The following is a 21,604-nucleotide window of genomic DNA, read 5'->3' as shown; positions in this document are numbered from 1 at the left end:
TTTATAGTTAATAAGTACTGAAATATTTTTGTGTAATAACTGTTTACGCTTGTTGATAGTAACGGTTCAGTACTAGATATCTGTGGACGTCACTGTGTGATGGCAAAAATTGAAGATATACCCAAAATTATTTGGGATTGAGTATGGGGACCACTATAAGAAATTGTATTTCAATATGGAAATATGATAAATAATCAACTTTATCATATTATACAATACATTTAAAAAGACGAGAGATCAAAATTACCTACTACGATCTGATTATCTGTAAAACGGAAGTAATTTTTCCTAGTTCCAATAGTCAATATTATGGTCATGTATTATGAATTATAATCTATAATTCTCATCTTTGTACATTATAATTTGCTATTACTATGAAGGTTTTTATTGTTTATATAATTAATAAATGTTCACATGTATTATTAAATTTTGTAACATCAATTGACCCGATAACATACATTCTTCGTTATTCATACTATATTTTTTCCGTGTATTCGTGTATAGGTACTGATGTAAATATAAGAATGCTGTAAAATAATTGTATTTTATTGTCGTAAAATGATGAATTTTAAATTAAGTAGTTTCACATACATTGTAAATAATACATTATATACACCTACAATATATTTGCCGACGTTTTGTATTAGATCAATCGTCTAGACTACAGACAGTCGACCGGTTTTGCTTTCGTTCGACCCGATTTTAACATTTTTTTAGATTCCCATTGAAGATTAGGATCTATAGCGTATTGGAGAGCCATTTATTTTGTTTTATAGCCCGAAGGTAGGCATTGAAGGATGACGATGCTCCCGTATGTACTTCACATACTTTTTTTTGTTGTGGAATGCGTTAAGATTGGCACAAATAAATGTGAAATCCCTTCTCTTTGACAATGTAATATCAACCCTAATTGTATATTTGTATTTCTTGCGGATAAACACTAAAACGCATAACATTTTCGTAATATTTTTGACGAGTAAATTAATTCATTTTGCTAACGTAAATTAAAAGGAATAAGTAATTAAAAATTAATTAATACATTCTACGTGACCACATTTTATTGGTTTGATACTTAAAATAAATATAAATTGTATAGTAATACGTAATAACACTAATTACCATTAAAAATACGCGCAAACCATAATATTTACGGAAGAGATTTACAAATTTATATTAATTTATATTTTATTAATTCATTTACGTTTTAATTTAAAATTATACATTAATTGATGTTTGATATGATTTTGAGACTTCTGCCTGCGGAGTTCAGAAGACGTAATATAATTATGAATGTGAAAAAAAAGACATATTTGTAATTTGTTTCAATGATTTTATAATAGACAGATAAGTCATGGATTGTACAAGAATGGCATGCTGACAATTTTATAATTTGTTTTATTTCCGCTAGTTACAGCGATGTCGCTATTGTAAACCAGTTATTACTAACTGTATTATGTTATTTATTATCGATGACGGTGCCATCGATATCATTTATGTCAAAATTCACAATTGACTCCAGATTTTTTTAAATATTTATTATATTATAATTCACCAAAATATTAAAAACACATTATTCATAAAATTAAAAAAATTAAATATTACTAGGTTGATTCAATTAGAAATTTGTAACTTAATAAATTAAAAAAATTATTATACATTAAACGAGTTATAATCCGTAGATATTATATTGTAAAAACATGAAAACAATCGTACATGTAATAAATTATGTAAAACTTTATAGTAAATTCTGTACTAATTCAAAAAAAAAAAAAAAATTAAAACAAAAATATAATTTAAAAAAACATATTAAGAAGCATTATTTTAAAATAATAAAAATGAAAATGTTTGCATAGTTTGCCATTTATGTAATATAATACATAATAATTTGTGGTAATCTTAGGTAGAAAATAAAAAAGTTAAATCAGTACCAAAAAAATTAAGATCAAAATATACTATTTTTAGAATATGGTTATATTTATAATAAAATTAATATACCTACAGTATGTTCCGTAATAGTCATTTATTTTTCGGAATTATTTAATTTGATTTTTTGAGTACTATATACCTATTTGTTGACATTTTTTCAATAAAATTAATTGGGTGAAGGTAAGTCAAGGAATAGTGTTTGTGTTTTTGTAATACAAATATAATTATACAAACATTCTGTGATAACGAATAAAATAATTAATTTATATAATAATATAAAATATGATTTTAAATTAATTTTAAATTCTATATTGAATTTACAATATGTTTTTTAAATGATATTTTGGGTTTTTTTGATTTTAGTAAAATTTTTTTTTTAATAAATTGCATTACTTATATTCATTTTTATTTTTTATGTTAATATATATTATTATAGTTTTTTAAAATATTTAAGATTAATTATTTTATTAAAACTAATGTATAGCGTCTTGAAAAGATGCTACTTGCATTTTTTGTCTTCATCTTACATTAATGCGTAACATAGTAAGTTTACACTCAGAAGTTCACGTTTAGCTTCATTAGTTTTATCGTTAGAGTGAATATTATGTAACTTTATGGTAAGAAATTTATCTGTGTTTTTGTGTAGCTTTTTACAATGATTCAATTTTTTAGCAAGTTTTGCGTGTATAAAATAACCCAATTTACAAATGCGCATAACTTGCTTTAAAACAGAATAATGTTTGCTCTTTCTCTAATGTTAAACGAAGCTAAATATGGTGATTTTTTCTTTAGTCCCTCAAAAAAAATTATATTTTGAACGTATATAACTATACTATTATACAGGATTTATCTAAAAATTGATTGTGGATCAATAATTATTTTATGCATGAATGTCGAATGTCGTATAAATGTCCATTAAAAATTAATTTGGATTTCCGGTAGAATTTTTTTTATACGTTTATAAGTTGAAAATCTTAAAATAACCATGTATCTCTATTACCTGTATTTTAAAATCTTAGTAAAAAACCAATAGTTTTTATGAATTTTCAACTACAAAATAATTTTTGATTTTTGTTAACTTTCAAAATGTTAAACGCATAAAAAATATTGCAACAATAGATTTTCAATATTTTTTTAATTGAGAAATAATCAACTTGAGAGGACCTTTTTATATTACATTTTCAAGCATTTTTACCCCGCAAATAGTTTTTTAGTAGACATTAAAAAAAAAAAATAATAAATAAGTACTAACTAAATTTCTTATACGAATAAATAGCTCAAAAGTAGTCGAAATATTTTGAAAATTTATCGTAAATAAACAATGATGATAAACACACATTTAGTGAAAATTGCAAGTGATTAATTATTATGTATTTTATACAAAATCTAATAGGTCAAAATTTGGATTTATGTAAACATTTCAATTTTACCTTATTTTTTTTTTTGTTTTCCCGATTATAATATTTACTTAAAAAAAATTAGGATTTTTTTTCTGTAAATTTCAACTATATCAACTATATCCAATTTTCTACCAAAAATTACATCCATTTATGATAATCGAAGATTTTAGCCATTAAGGTTAAGCAGACAGAAAAATAAACAAATATCTACATCATACTGTAATGTCAATACATTCATCGTTCCGCTCAGAATCTAAAATTTAATTAATTTTTTTATTTTTACTTATAAACGCCATACTGCTTTTAAAAATATAGTACATATTAACGAATGTATACAGTAATATAATTACATAACTAAAATTACTGTATAAGCAAACTATTACCCCCTCAATATTATTATATTCATATAAATGTAATAACGACAGATAACTTCTCAGAAGATATGGAACTAATTATTACACATGCGATATAACCTTTAGGCACGTAATAGGCTATCAATAGTTTCGTCTAAAGATACTCAAATAGAACAATTTTCTATTTCTTTTCTGATTTTACGTGAATATCAAATGTCGTAAATTTGAATTTTAAATGTCCATCAAAAATTAATTTGGCTTTCTGGTAGAATTTTTTTATATACAAGTTGAAAATCTTATAAGAACCATATGTATAATATTATTTGTATTTTAAAATCTTAGGTATAAAACCAACAATTTTTATGAATTTCTAACTATAAAATAATTTGTGATTTTTTATTAATTTTCAAAATTTTAAACGCTTGTGCAAAAATATTTTTTTTTCCATAGTGGAATATCTTTTGTTGCCAAGAGGATACAAATAATATCATTGTTAAATACATTTAGATGTTGATTGTTTTTCTATTTTTATCTGAGGACATTGTTTAGTTAGACCATTTATTAGAAGGGTAGAATAATAAAAACTTATTAATTATTCTATTAAGTCAATATTTTAAAAAGTATCGATTTACGATATGCAACTTTTATTCAATAATAAAAATACGCAATTTATATAGTCATTTTTACTTATATGCAAAATAAAAATTTGACTATAGATTACACATTACGAAACATCGACATTTCTAATCAAAATTATTCTGGGCGAATTGTAGAAGAATATATGCATTTACATAAAAATCCTGGCCCTACTTATTACTTATTAGGTACCCATTAGATAAATCATTGTAACAGTATAATAATAAATTAAATCGAATATTCAGATAAAACGAATAGTGACGCCTGACGAATAATACATATTTGACATTTGTGCATTTCATTCGATGTAACGTTACGAGTATCTAAATGAAATCGAAATTTAAAATGATATAACATTGATCAGAAAACCAAATGCAAAACTATAATTTTGCATAAATCGGTATTTCGTAACTTCATTCAAATTTATAAAATATCTCGATCTCATATTCATTTTGATTTAAAGAGATATCAAAACGCCGTGTTTTCTTATGCAACACGATTTTTTTTTCATTTAATGTACACGATACACGAAAATAACTTACACTGTTAAAACTTAAAACTACATTTATATAAATATATAACAAAATAATGTTAGTCTCATTTAAAGAAATACAATTTATTAAAATATTAAACACTTCACTACTACCAGATTTCCAATGGTATGACTTAATTGTATTTCCAATAAAATTATATTATACACAATATTAATTAATTAAACTGATACATATTGAGTATGGACAATTTATTATTCGCTACCATCTTACTATTTTAATAAGGGCTTAAATTCGTTATCAAAATATTATAGTAGTCCAGAAAAATGTTGTTACCAGTTATAATCGTTACTATCCGTAGTGGCAACCAATTACCAATACTATATTCGAGATTGTCGATTAATATTTAATCAATAACTATTTCGAAAAAAAAAAATAGCGGCTATTGTTATACAATAATAAAAATAAATTATTTATTACATTTTTTTGTTTATTATTATGTTGTAGGATTAGAGATCTAAACCTTTACTAAAATATGCATTAATAAGACAACTTAAATCAATTAAACATATTTATTGTAATGTAAACAATAGTTCAAATCAATCACAGTTTACATTAAACCCGATCTAACTTACTATAATATTATATTATAAGATTTCAACACATAGGTTCAGATATTAACAAATACGAGGTACCTATATAATGAAAATAAAATATTAAATGTTATTCTTATCATGTGAGAATTGTTTTAATGTCGAAAAATTATATTTATTATTTTAATATTATTCTTATAATATTATGAATACTACTTAATAATCATGAAAACATTAATATAGGTAAGTAGCGTTTAGAATCTATTTAATTTTATTTTTAGATTACCAAATAACTGATTTCCCAATATATCAGAAAGACGGAATTAATGATAATAATGATATTAATTACCTACGTTTATATTATAGAATACCTACCAATCGTATTACAAGAATTAAGTAAAAGCAATGATGATAGTAAGATAGAATAGATTCAAGAAGCTATATTCGTTATTTTACTATTATAATTATAATAGTTTATAATGTTTATATATTATATCAAAACTTGTGTTGCTAAAACAAATTAATTGATAACTCAAAGCGAACCGTAAGTTGGTTAATTTGCTATTTTATACGTTTGTAAGATGTAGACAACATTTTATGCGGATAAGTTTAAATTTTAAATTGAGTGCTAGCTATGAATATTATTAGTTGTTTTGCAACAATAAAAAACATGAATATTTTCATTAATACATTTTAATATTTTACCCAAATAAAATTTTATAAATAAATAAAATAAAATAAAACATTATTATTATATAATACATAATATTATTTAAATAAATTTTATTTGTTGTACTAACAAGACTCGAATTGGGCACACCACACAAGCAAATTTCTCCTAGATTATAGCCACTTAATGAATAAAAATGCCTCCCTAATAAATCCAATTTAGGTACGATTAAACACGTAATGACAGAATTTTGTAGGCACGTAATATCATATTATTAATAAATAGATTTCAGAATTGGCTCAACATTTCCAAGTATTTATCAGAAACCCTTGGTTATAAGTTTATAACTCATAAGTCGTGTTTTAACTTCATTTGCAGCTATCATTGGTTTCATCAAAAAGTGAATCTTGATAATAAAGCCGGTTTCATACGACGCAAATGTTCGCTCGAGATTCATTGTATTTCATTTTGAGCTAATGTTCGCGTTATAGTTAGGGTTTTATGAACATTGCGAACGGTTCACGCTACGTGGAACTAGCTTAAATTGTAATATCTAGTAGTTATGTACTTACTAATTATTGTATCTTTACTTGAAAATAATAATATAATAATAGTAGTATAAGTATTCGAATTTAAACAATTTTCTGTGATACAACTTTTGAATCTTAAAATGCAGATACGCTCGTTCGAATTGCTTAGAGTGTAATACACTGTGAAACAGGCATACCAAATACCATTTAGATATACCTATTTGCTATACTTATTGTTCAAATAATTAATAAAGATATTATCTGGAATGACAAAAACCGCGTAGTTATTATGCGGGCTAGTATAATTCTACGGATAATATAAAATTATTCTTATCGGTCTTGCCAAATGTGTATATTATATTAAAAATGATTCGGTTATAATTTTAACAATGTAAGGATTTAGTTTAAATTTCAAAAAAAAATCTTGTTTTTGCATTAAAATTTCACGATTTTTTCAGAAAACAATGCGATTGCTTTTTAATTTTTTCTGAAATGTTGATTTATCCTAGAAAATCTAAAAAAAATTGATACGTTTTTATGTTATTAAAGAATAAAAATGTACGATTACTACGATTTACAAAAACTTTTTAATTGAGAATAAGGAACAATGTTTTTAATATGATTATTTTGTGGGTTATCAGATTAATTGCTTTATTATTAGGTTATTTAGGTTTTAAGTAAAAACAGATTTCAGACTTCCGAAAATATTTTATTCTAAACACTAAGGTAACAAAATAAACTAAATTATATTCCAATTCTTTTAGTCCACGCTTTGTTTTTTAAAAAACATTACATTTGAAATTCGAAATTCTTCGTAAATGTCATTTAAATTTTTAAGTAACTATTTATTCACAATACAATTTGTTGTGTATCTACCTCGTTAGTCGTTACAGAACACACTTGACCTAAATGTGATTAATTTTATAGACATAATTAATTTTTTTTTCATGTACTTAAATACATATTTATATTCACAGTATGTACGTATGTACCAGTGTAGTAATAGTTTTAATTTTTAATTTGTTGATATAAAATATAATAATGTAGAAATCCGTATAATTAAAGTAGGTAGTCTTGTTGTACACGCCATGTCTATAATAATATTATAATTGAGCTTAAATTAAATCATTAGAGCGGATGTATACAGGAATATATATTATATTGATTTGTATCATCGTGTATACATAACTATTACTTTGATTTGATTTTCTATGTATTTAAATTACTATAGGTTCTCACATTCACTATAAATGTGCGTCATTGTTGGCAAAACGTATGCAGAATGAAAAAAAAAAATAACATTTTACATTTGCACAAAAAAAAAAAATTATATTGATGTTAAATGTATTCAGTTTGAAAATGATCTACGCTAACGCACTTTTTATGTTATCCCATCGATCACACTGGCACGCGAACAGATAAAATCCTGAATGTATATAATAATCCAATATAATATATCCAAGGAACGTGTACATTATTAAATACGTCAGACGATTGGTGTGTGTGTGTGCCCCCTCCTATAGTTGTTGGGTTTTTTCCTTCTATATTCTCTTCTATCTTACTTTTGTTGTTATTTTTTTTTTCGTATTGTTACTAGTATGTCTTTTATATAGGTATATATTGTTTTTTTTATTTCTTTATACCTGTAATCCCGAAGGGTAAATAAGTGAAAAAAACACAGTTTGTTCACCGGTGGAAGGGACGGTGATCGGTTCGGGTTTAAAGAGAGTGGGAGCGTTCGGTGGAGTTTTTATTTTGACAGTGACAGTAACCACAGACTGACCGACCAACCAGAGATTTTTGTTTCACCTTCGAGTACAACCCCCCGAACTCAGCAATTTCTACACGGGTCCGTGTTAAATTGTTTAATTTATAATATATCAGTTTGTCCTATACCGTACAGGTGGTCAAGTTTAATCTTGGATACCTTCTCGTTAACGCAATTTTAACTGTAAGTATTAATATTATTTATTGTCGTAATAGTTTTATCAATACTGTTTTCTTCTTATTATCAGAAATTTATTAAATAAGTGTACCTTCTCATCAGATTTAAAAACAAACAAAGATTTTACAAGAAAAAATAATTGATTAAATAATTAATTGAAGTGTAATTTAATAATTGTAATGTTTTAAATAAGTTAATAATATTTGATTGATTTTTAAAAATATTTTTTCTAAATAACTAATTATTTGATAGTTAACATTTAAGACTTTTAAATAATTTTATATTAATAGAAAGTTGTAGGCATATTAAATACAATAATAGTAAGAAATTTTAGTTTTATGAACAAGTGTTAAATACGTTTGATCATTATTACAAAGATATATATACCTACCGTACGTACAGACTTTTAATTTAACTGACTACACAAAATATGACAATTAACTTTTTTTATGTACAAAAATATTTTTTTTATCTCTCTATTACATTTATTAATAACATCTTATAACATTCTAAGATATTTTGTTAAAATGTTGGTAGGCACCGTATATATAATTACAATAAAATCAGTTGTTCAAACGGTTAGTAGCATAAAAACTGGTTCATCCTCGATTTTGCTTTACAAAAACCCTCGCAACTAAATAAAAAAAAAAATAATATAATAATAAAAAAAATTACTAATAAGAATCCTCGATTAGGTAAGCCGTATATTTTGAGTACTTGGGCTTGGTTGAATTTCGAGTATTTGTAAATCTATTACAAAAGGTCAAAACGGCTGGACTGACTCTAACCGTATCCAACCTATGATCGTCCCCCCTCTTTAACTATTACCGAGGGATACAGGGGGCCACCAGCGACGTTATCCGTGAGGGGCACGTTCGCTCGCGAGTTTTAAGCTAACGTACGTGATCTGCAGGTAGTGCAAAAATTCACAACAATGCGACGTGTACCAGATGTTTTTCTTTTGATAATGCTTGTAGGTAGAGAGAGAGAGTGAAAGAGTGAGAGGTAAAAATAAAATCCGGACGTAGGTATATATCTAACACAATATAATAACAATAATACCGTTCAAGTTTCATCATTGTAGCGATGATATTTTGATGAACTGCCAAAATGGAAAAAAACCAGGTGAAGGATAAAAAAAAAAAATAATAATAAAAGGAAAGAAAAGATCCAAAAATGCTACTGGTCTGATAGTGTGATGTAAAAAATAGCCCTGTAATATATGTTGTCGTGTGCCATCGAATTAAATAAAAAATAAGTAGGTAATCCTAGGGCGAACAATCATTTCGATAAAACGGTATTTCGCTATCACAACACAGTAGTCATTAGTTTAACCGTCATATTTTTTTTTTTTGTTTAGGGGTTGTGTAATATGGATTTCAAAAGAAATTACCCTTGTATTATTCTGCAGGCTTTGCCTATAGGGATACAAGACAATGTTTTTACACATCAAGTTGAACTGGGATGGGATAGCGTGATAGGGTTCTCTTTACGTTATACCGCGTGGTTACAGGTTTAACACGATAATATGAGATAATAATATTATACTATAAAATGTTGTATTAAGATAAAGTATTGTTTTATTAAAACTGAATTTTCGCGGAAAATATTTAAAAATTAAATACGTTATTCTAGATTAATAAAAATTTTAAAATTTTTATTAATCTAGAATGTGGTGAATGATAGTAAATCAAAGCTATATATGTATAAGCATAATCAGAGTGTACCTACATATAAATTTTGAGCTTGTTTGTAAGCATTTATTTTTAGGGTTTTATTATGTAAGTTATATTCATTATATGATTCCTAATAGTAATAAAAAGAAGCTTAACTTCAGATACTTTCAGATAATTTCTGTTAAGCAGTTTTTTTGATTATAAAATTAGTAATTTGTATTAATTTAATTTTTTTGATTTTTAATTATATACCTACATATTTCTTCACTTATTTATTATTTTTGACAAGTTTGTAATTACATGTATTATTTATATAATAGTGTTTTCATGTAGGTATATGTTATATTTAATTATTAACCATAACAAACAATGTAGTTATTTATTTTTTTAACTAATTTTTTGTTTGCTTAAAAACAGTGAAATACTGAAATAGATATTATGTTAAAGGTACACTTCAATATTACATTAATTTTAATTTTAACTTAACTTATAATTTATTATGAAATAAATAATTTTAAATATTATACTAATAAGCGATTTATTAGGTATTTTTAAGAGTTTCGTATTATAATATTGTATAGTTCATACATCTTTAAAATATTTTTTTTTTAATACATGGAACAGGAATTTATATAAGTTATTCAGTGATAATTGATCGAACTTATGCAAGTTTAGCGAAGGAAAATAATATTTTTTCACTGATTGAAGTTGTACATTTTACTTAATTGTTTAACATAACAAAATTGACAGATGATAATATGTTCATAATAATATGTATTTATAATAATCATTATAAAATATTATGGAATGTTTTAATATTATTTTAAGATTGATTAATATCTAACGATCATATTGTGATCTTATGTTTAATTAAAACACGATTATATATAATTATAAATTGGTAATACGTTTTATTTTCATAATACATAACAGATACCTACAATTGAACATTTTCGTTTTGGATTTGTGTGTGTGTGCTTATTGTTTGATTTAGGCTCAATGGTACAAACGTAGGTATTGCGTTATAATTTTGAAAAATATTTAACATGTTTTAATTTAATTTGCTATACGTATATTGAATAATCGCTGAAGAACATTAAAATAATGTTTGATTAACATATGTTATGCAAATTAAACAAAGATCCTGAAACGAGGTCATTGCTCTCGTTTTATTTCGTTTCGTATATTAACGGTAATTCTATGATAATAATATGTGAATGATAGTTTTTTTTAATATAAAATTCTAATGTAATATGATGTATTTACCAAACTTTTATAAGAAAATTTGAACACACGACTGTAATATTATTTTTACATTAAATACCGGAAAGTAAAACGTAAGAATATACATAATAAAGTACATATTTTAATATATAAGCGTCCATGAAGAATTATAAAAACATTATTGTTTTTATGTACAATATTATTATTATATAATCGGTTTATTAGGTATATGTAGTCGTCATATAATATTACTCACAATTATTGTCTTTACATAGGTTTAGACGTTAATATAACAGTTTTTATTGTGTAATATTGATAGTAAAAAATAGTTAATAATGATAGATTTGAAAGATGCTAAGTTTTTCGACAAGTTTGATATTGGTATATGTGTGTCTATAAAATTAAATGGAACTATAACATTTGATAGTTATATATTCAATATAATATAGACCCATATAACTCTCGTTCATTCATTGTAATTCGGTGTGTTCATTATTATTCTGAAACAGATGCAATTTTTTTCTCGTTAAGTCAATGAATTTTCTTTAATGTCTTGAGTAAGATGTCTGGTTCTCATTAACAATACTTCCATTTCCGGTTGATTCTATTTAATCTCCTGTCAAAACTATGGCTACTATTATACTATTGTATTATACATAAACTTGTGATAATTAAGCCTTATAACATACAATATTGTTTAAATGTTGTAGGAATTCAAAAAAACTGTACAAACTGATGATGGTCTTTTTATGTTATCGTTATTTATACAATTATGCTCATAGCTTCCTACACGGTAAAACAGTAAAGTTGTCCTATCCCAACACTGAATAATTTAAATATAATGAGTTGTTCTTGGTTACTTGTTCAAAGACTATGTATTTCCCTGTTATATTATTCTCAACGATTATTTTTCGTCTAGCAAAACTAAAAATAAATATGGGGGAGCTGGCAACTTCGAGTTTTGACCTCTTCAATGGTATATGCCATGGGGATAGGTGGTATTAAAGAACTGTGTGAATTAATTTCGCGTGGTCGAGGTCAACGACTAGCCAAATTGGTAAGTACGTGCAAAAAATATAACGACAAGCATAGCAAGAAAGAAGGCGGTCGGAGGAAGGGGTAAATTGTTTTATTGTAATATGGAACAAAGTATATTACTCTTAAACTATACACTTATAGTTTATTGAGTACATCTTGTCGTACATCTAGATTCGTAATAGAATAAGATATAATTTAAATAAACATGAATTAATTTAAAATTAATAATATAATATAACAATATAAATGGAATAGTAGTCAGTAGGTGGGTTCAATGGTTCAAATTACAAGTTTCGCATGTATTATTATTTATTAGATATAGAATGCGTCGTGTTCAATTAAAGTGTTACAAGATTTGATTAACTATTTTTGACATACATAGTTACATTAATAAATACTTTGATCAATGTTTAAAAAGTAAATTTAATATAATATTGAAACATTTAACACTATTTATTATATTATTATTGTACGTACGGTATATAAATATATAAAAAAACGAGTAACACAACATAGGTAAATAGGTAATGTATTCACTGAAGTAAATATAAAGATGGAACATCATAAGTATTTATAATATATTATATATGTGCATTGTTTATAATGTTATATTACAAAACATAACCATTGATAGCCATTATGAGAAAAAAATAAAAATGAATAATATTTCAAGAGGATAATGACCATCGTGCCTTATGAGCATTATTAAATTTGTTGGTGGGGTTACGTGTTAGAGCACATCTGGTCACGGTTAATGGCAGATGTATGGGTTTCGGGTTTCCAAATTTCAAAAAGATTTCGCGTGTTTTAAATGCTACACTTCTTGGGAAAAATGCACTAATAAGCAGTGTTTGGCGAACACTCACGTACCAGATCCGACAAGGACATGAGACAACTGCAATAGGACATTAGAAAAAATCCATAAATAATATTGTTTTGTATATGTTTTCAAACAACCGTGTAATTTACGAGATTTTTGAAAGTATGACCATAGTTCATAGTTTCTCACTTGTCAATATAAATGTGTTTATTACAATTCTTGCAGGGTTCGCTTTGCTATAATGATTATAAATTATTTTGGTTATATTATACAGAATACTCATAATGAAACTATAATAAAACAATAAACTGCAAAAAATAGGTACATAAAAATATATTAATAATGCTCAAAATTATTCCTATAATGATCACCTTAATAACTACCGAGATAGTACATTTAATACTCACATGAATGCACATTACTACACTAATTCAAGTATTAAGTAGGTATACCTATTTACATTTTGGAGTGATATTAAATTTTTTCAAAAGCTATTTTTCATGTTTTTTTTACCTATGATATTAAGATATTGTAAATGTGTTATTTGTATATATATAAATATATATATATATACGTGATTCGTTTTAAGGAATAATATAGTTGAGACTTATCATTTTCATTAAATTCTAAGATTAGTATTTTTTGGACAAATTTTGAGATATTTATAGATATATTAAATTTAAATTTTCATGTTGATAAAATGTTTATTTCTAGGTCAAAAACCTTAAACATTTAATAAAAGGTTTCTCATAAGTTGTTCAATAGTATATTAAAAAATTAAAAAATATCGAAAATATGTGGACACAATTTTTTTTAATAATATTTTGTGATTCAAAATAAATTCTTTAAATACACAACATTTTGCAAATTATGTATTGTATAAAAAAAAATAGTTTTTTTATTTGAAATATTTTATTTAATATACACATACACATGACATATATAATAAAATAAAATAAATTTATTTCTTTAAGCTATAGCTTGTAATAGAGTAGAGATTTATTTTTTAACAAAATGATAAACGAACTATATTATAATGTAATAACTAATAAGTAAACAGTTCAAGTTTTTTTGAAAACGGACATTTACATAGTATAGTATGACAAACATAGAAGACAAGACAATTTAAATAAATAATAAAATATATTAGATAAATAACTATAATAATAATATAAATTAATATACAGAAGACTAAATTATATTAATTTAAATACTTTTCTAGCTATAATATTACATTATAAATTTGAATACAACTATTTATAAATCATTCTTTTCTCCTTAATTAAATCAGAATGAATATTTTTTTTTTATATAGTAGACATTTGGTTAAAATAAGTTGAACCTAACCTAGATAATCAACAAAATATTACCCAAAGGATGTTTTTGTATATTTTACTAGTAAATCATAAGCTTCATGCTCTCGTTTGTGAGTAGAAACTAATGTATTGTTTTTAAATTTATTGTATTTTTTATCACGAATAATACTCATTTTTTTTTGTTTATAAGCCTGCTCATAAGTATACTGTCAAAGCATCCAGAAATTTGTAATTTTGTTTCGTTGAAACCTCTAAGGATTTTTTATTTAAAATTATTTTTAGTATGTTATTATGATTTAATTTTAAAAATGTTTATGTTGTTGTATTTATTTCTTTTCCAAACTAGAAGACCATATTGGAATGTTGGTCGATGTAAAGTAAAATAAGAATTACGTAATTACATTGAATAATCAAACGTAATATAACGCATTTTTTTCAATAGATTAGTTAATCGATATTCAGTAGTTATTTTGTTATAATTTAAAAAATATTAATCTTAGAAACTTAAAATATTCCCCTTTTACTTATATTTCCATTTTTTGTGCACATTGAAAATTTCAAAATGTTTAACTAATTTTTAGCAATTAGTACACCAAGGAGGGTATTTATAATTTTATTTCTGCATTATGTTAACAACTAAACACCCGGAAAAAATTAAACGTATCTACACTATACAGCAAAAATTTCTAAAAAGTATTAAGATGATAATGATGTTTCTTGAAATTGTCATCTATTAAACATTACTGAATGACAGTAATTAGTTATAAAATCAATACATATCAATTTTTTTCCGTAGAGCTACGTATATTAACTAAAAAAAAAAACAGTTGAAAGAAAATGCATTTTGTTCATCAATACTGACTACTGTATCTAGTATTCACAAATATGCTCACGAATGATACTACTAATATATATTTAAATTTCAGACTATTCTATAATATACCGGTACGTCGGAATTGATTTTTAAATTATATACTTAAGTGCGATGTCTTGAGTAATAATGAATTCAACCTATTGAATTCAAAAAGTACTAATAACTTTATAAATATAATTTATAATATAAATTATGCTTTGAAAATCATTTACAAAGATTTATCATAAAATTCAAATTTATTAAATTCATTTCAACAGAACCCAGCCTACTGCAATTGAATAGGTTATTTTCATTCAAAAGTTAAAATCTGTGCTTCGTATTACAGAGCAAATTCTCCAGTTTTTTTTTATTGTTTATGGTTTTACAATGTAGTCATATGTAGGTATACGTTTTTTATGAGTACCTACCTATTCCAATCAATAAAATAATTGTAGTATTTTAGTTTTATTGTTATTTTTATGTTTGTAATTGAGATATACCATTATTAGTGCTCATTTTTGAAAACTTGTATTATAAAAATTCTCCCTTTATATATCTACACACTTAAATTAACCGTTTCTAATGAATTGTTTTACGTATCAGGCAATTCACGATATCCATATACTATATATTGCATCAAGAAATACCTTTGATTACAAAATAAATGGTATTTTTAATTAATTGTTATGTTTAAAAAAGATGTAGTATTTAGTTGAAGCTATCGCAGTGTTAATTTTAAAAAAAAAGTTACTGACGGTTGCAAAGACTGAAACATTGCAAATTATTTATATCATCTAACTACTGTAATACACATTTAAATGTAAATTATTTTTATCAATTATTATGATTGTAATTTTTTAATAAATGAAATAAATATCTTATTATTATTAATCTTTTATCTTTTTTTTTTAATGAATTCATCATTAAATAATTATTATTTTTAACATGGCAAATATAAAAAAAAGGATAAAATTAGTTAACCGATTTGGTAAATAGTAGTTAACAAGTAACCATCGTTATAGAATAAATCATAGAATAATGCTCATAAAAAAAAGATCTTTAATATTTTTAAATAACTACAATAGCTATGAGAACCTTGCGTTACACTTTCAAGCTTTTAGGCACAGAAATAGAAAAAAATGTATTTATCTACATATAAAAATAATAAAAACATTGAAAATTTCTCATGCTTCTAATTAATAGCTCAAAAAGAGTCAAAATATTTTGAAAATGGTGCCTTATACAGAAAATTATGTTATAAATATTTAGAGAAAATATTAAGTATTCACAGAATTATTTACTTACGAATTACAAGAAAATTGATTTTATTAAAAATTGATTTTACGTAACAATTTCTGTTTTATATTAGTTTTTGCTTATTTGATTACAAAAAAAGACCGGAATATTATATTTTATGCCCTCAAAAATACAATTAGAGTAGTCATTTTCTTACCATAAAAAATGTTGAAGTTGAAAATTACTTTGATTTTTTGCTTTTTACATAAGGGCTTTCAGACACAAATATTTCATATTAAAAAAAAATCAATATCTACATTAATCGTTCCACTTTAATATAAAATAAATTCATATTTATTATAGAAATCATTTAAAATAAAAATTGTGGATATTTGAGTAAAGAGATGTATTTTGTACTATTTTTAAATTGGTTTTTATCGTATGCTAAAAAAATGTTTGATTTTAGTTGTTTCGCTATTTTCTGTTTTTTTGTTGTAAATTATAAAATATTGTATGCAATACCTACTAATTTAGTATGTATTTAAATATAATTATACAATAAATAGACTAACATTTGAGCGTATGTCTATTTTTACATGGATACCTAGCTATTGAATGTCAATGTTATTGAAATATTTAAAATTTAAAAACTGTTTATTTATTTATTTTTAACAGTTATTATCGTTATTGAATAATTTGTTTTGTAAATATCTTGACCTTAGATAATATTGATATCACATTTTAACAACTAATGGTTCATAATTCATATTGACCATATTATTAAATTGTATTTTATCATAATAATTATAAAAAAAAAAAATTAAAAATATATTATTTTAGTTAACCTACTTTACCTAATCAAATATATTATTGGAATCATGATACGTTACTTCGAATTGTGGAGAGCGTTATTCTTGGTAAACTGCAATGATTGGGTAAGGTCAGGCATTATGATATTGTCTTGTAATAAGTACTATAAATTATGTATATTTATTGTTGTCATAAATTACTTTTATTAAAAAATCAAATTTTAGTAATTATTTAGTTGCACAATACTTTAGGTGAAGTTTATATTTTACTTGCAATAACATACTTTGATATTTGGAATATTTGAGATGAAAACTAGATTTACTAATGTCTCAGTTCTTAGTCAATACTTAAGCCTATGCAGGTATAGTAAATAAGTATTTTATAACTTTTGTACAAAAATACGTTTATAATAAATTTATTTTATAAATGTTATTTAGGTTAATGCAATTTGGCTTATAGTTTTTAGTTCTGTATAATGATATATGCAAACAAAACCATGATTTCATGGTACAATAGTAGATAAAATATTAGTAATTGATGGAAATCATGTTAGGTTTTTTATTGGTTATATGTTAACATAATATAGTAATTACATACTATAGGTATGCATTTTCGATGGGTAAATTGCTATTAGCTAAAAATAATTATTTTTTGTTAATAAATGTATAATTGTACGTTTTTTAAATTTATTTTGTATATAATTATTATTAAAATAATAAATTAACTAATTATTATAAGACATTTTTACATGTTATGTACACTGAATTCGATGATAGATTTTAAGGTGTGTCAATGATGGACGAGGATGGGCGGGGGTGACAAGGGCAGTCATTGTGAATAACATATATTTTTTAAAATCATTATGGTTGAACATTATTTGTTTATGTGCATTTTAAGCAATTACTAGTTTAACCATTGAAATATTTATTAATGTTTATAAATTTATTTGAGTGAGTTAAGTCAACATTCATAGATACATTTATTTATAACTTAATATAACTTTAAAAATATATAGTTAATATGGAAAAAAATATTAACTTAATTCAGTTAATTCGTTTATTTTTAATTATTATTCACTTACATTATACATAGTATAGACAGTATAATATACATTACTTATTGGTTATTATTAGTGATTATTATGAAACTTAAATATTTTAAATAACTAATCATTTTGTAATAATCCATCATATTATTATTTCTAATCACAGTCTGTAATCATTTAGGTAGTTATACGTTTGTGTTTACCATATTATTGAATCAAGAAATACTTATTTGTTTACTTTAGCTCAAATTCATCGTTTATAACGTGAATAAATAAAAATTATAATTTAATTTTTAATCTTAACCACGTTTATAGATTTGTAAAAACATATTTTAAATTTAACGTCTAAGTACTTATTTTTTTAAATTAACTAAAAGAAACTAAGTATTTACAAAAAAAAAAAAACATATTAAATTATTTTAACTAGGTATTTAACTAAGTTTTACTATTCTTCACAATTTCGAGAACCTCTAATTGGTGTTATTAATATGTTTATATTTATTATTGGTAAATTATTTGAATTATAGTGAAGGGCGTCACCTTCTACCACACTATAACTTTACCCCCCCACTCCAAAAAACACCACAATGAATTTCAAGTTCCGCCAATGTATTAGACTATATAGAGTGTTATGAATTTGATTTTCTTATTGTATTTTGAATATCTATTGTATCATAGGTCACTAAGGTGTATTATTTTATTTATTTTATAAGTATATAATATATATATGTACTTAATTTAAATTAAGTTTCCAAGTTTAATTGTGTAGTATAGTTTTATAGACTAAAATACTTAATCAATTATAGTTTATAGTGGACCTTGAACCAATCAATATGATGGTGTTGAATAAATTATACAACTTTCACAATTAAATTTGTCTACATTTATTAAAAAGCCAGACATCTTTGTAGTCTACAAATTGGGTATTTTTTTTATCATGAATTTTTATATTATTAGTCTATTGACTTCTATAGTCCAATATTTTCTGTAAAATCAATTACTTTATTTTTATTCAATAATTATTATTACCACAAAAACCTTTAGAATTATTATTATCTATTATTAGGGTGTCCTTTATATACATTTTTCGTTATTCAGTTCCATATAATATGTATTTTAACTTATTCGTACCCATTCAATGAACTATCACGTGCAGATTGACAAATGTGCATGCAATAAATCGCGACAGTTGAAACATGTGTCCAAACGTCACGTACTATGGTAAGTCTTACGGCTTGTATTTTTGTAATGTTCCAACATTGATACAGTGAAGAACAATAGTTCAAAAAAAATTTTATACAATTTTTTTTTCTTCTTTCCCCTACCTTAAGATGCCCCTCTTCACGTGTCTTATGTATCGTATGTGTATCTATGTACGTACATTGTGTTTTGAAAATATGATATAAAGTACATTACGTTTCGATCAAACGAACTATGATGTTCTCGTTCATCATAAGTATAATTTCAATTGATGTGGCGTGCATGTTTTACGAAATGTGTGGTGTGTATATTATTGACGCGAAGTAAAAAAACAATTCTCATATTATCCGTTTCGTATTCTGCCAATCACTGTGTATAACGTTTGTGAGTTGAAAAATGGTATGTTATAAACTAATAATTACAATTAACTAATAATAAAGGATAATTAAAAAAACATATTTCTTTTTGAACATCTCAATGTCTTAACCTTAAATTTATTAAGTATTTTATATTTATAGATATACCTTAAGTTACTTTTATTGTTATAAGAGTCTTTTAGGCGATTTTATGGGAAATTAACAACGATTTTGGTAACCAATAAGGCAATAAGCCAATAACCGCGATATTATTCTATTATAATTTAATAAAATATAATACTATACTTATTTAGACTTACTGGCTATTACTTATAATTGAATACTGAATTTGATATAATAATATTAAGATTTTTGCATAAAATGCACTCAAATAAGAACCTGTACATCACATTATTATAATCATTAATAGTATTATAATGTTGATGTACAACGGACAGATAAAAGAGTCCAAAAACTAATATTAAATAAACCAATGGACTGTAATAATAATAACTAATCACTAATAATTTATGTTAAGAGGATATTATATGAATTATAAATTTTCAATCATCGATTATAACGATTATTTATAAAGTTATAACATTGTTACAATTCATATTAAAATGCTTTCATCATAACATGTATGATAACGAAGCAATTATTGTTAGATTAAATTGAAAATATAATATATTTTCTAGAAAGAAAAATGAATACATTTTTTGTTGAATTAAAAAAAATAACTTAATTAATTACTTAATTGTCAGGGATATATTTTGTAATAAAATTATTAAGGGGAAAGCAGTGATCTACTGTATCTGCGTCTACAAATAATGCGTATCAATTTTTATTCATTAAACATTAAAAATATTATTTTGGTTATTTTCTCTTTATTACCTGTAAGATTATCTAAATAAATCAAATGAAATGTGTAAGTATCGTATAAAATATTGAAGTACATCAATTTTAGTTTAATTTTTTTTTACATTTAAGCATTAATCTTTATAATTTGAATTATCTTAAGAGAACGTCCGATACTTTTACCTAGATATATGTTTTCTCCATCTTACAAAATATAACTGGACAAATTTACTTTAAGTCAAACCAATTTTGATTTGTTTTGTATAAGTTAAATTTGATAATAAGTTATTACATTTAATTAACTTATTATCGAATTTAAAAGTAAGAATATTATCTCGGACATATCCGAGTCGTTGTTTATTTATATTTTAATTTTGAAGCAAGTTATGAACATTTTAGAAAATATAATACTTTAGATTTCTATAATTTTAGTTTATTCATGAATACTATTACTTTATGTTTTGTTTTTGAATATAAAAAAGTTAATATTAGTAACTTGTTATTTACATGGATTACAAAATATAAATTATTATAAAATGCTACATGAATAGTCAATGAACATTGATAGTTTATTAAAATTGTAATTTGCCAACAAAATTTCAATTTCTTAAAACTTTCGATTAAAATG

General features: G+C 24.0%; 1 protein-coding gene across 2 annotated transcripts in view; it reads left to right on the top strand.

Moving 5' to 3' along the window:
* The first annotated feature begins 8,380 nt into the window (after positions 1–8,380).
* LOC113552379 (growth/differentiation factor 8-like) overlaps positions 8,381–21,604 on the top strand; it is a 36,715-nt gene continuing 23,491 nt past the window's right edge. Inside the window, exon 1 of one of the 2 annotated variants that reach the window (XM_026955252.1) lies at positions 8,381–8,550. The gene's annotated coding sequence lies outside the window, so the exon portion shown is untranslated. Of the gene's footprint in view, positions 8,551–19,994; positions 20,162–21,604 lie in introns of those variants that run through there. The other variant, XM_026955253.1, reaches the window with a different exon arrangement.

The sequence above is a fragment of the Rhopalosiphum maidis genome, chromosome 2, assembly GCF_003676215.2.
Source record: "Rhopalosiphum maidis isolate BTI-1 chromosome 2, ASM367621v3, whole genome shotgun sequence".
NCBI lineage: Eukaryota > Metazoa > Arthropoda > Insecta > Hemiptera > Aphididae > Rhopalosiphum > Rhopalosiphum maidis.
This window is presented reverse-complemented; position numbering and strand designations above follow the sequence as displayed.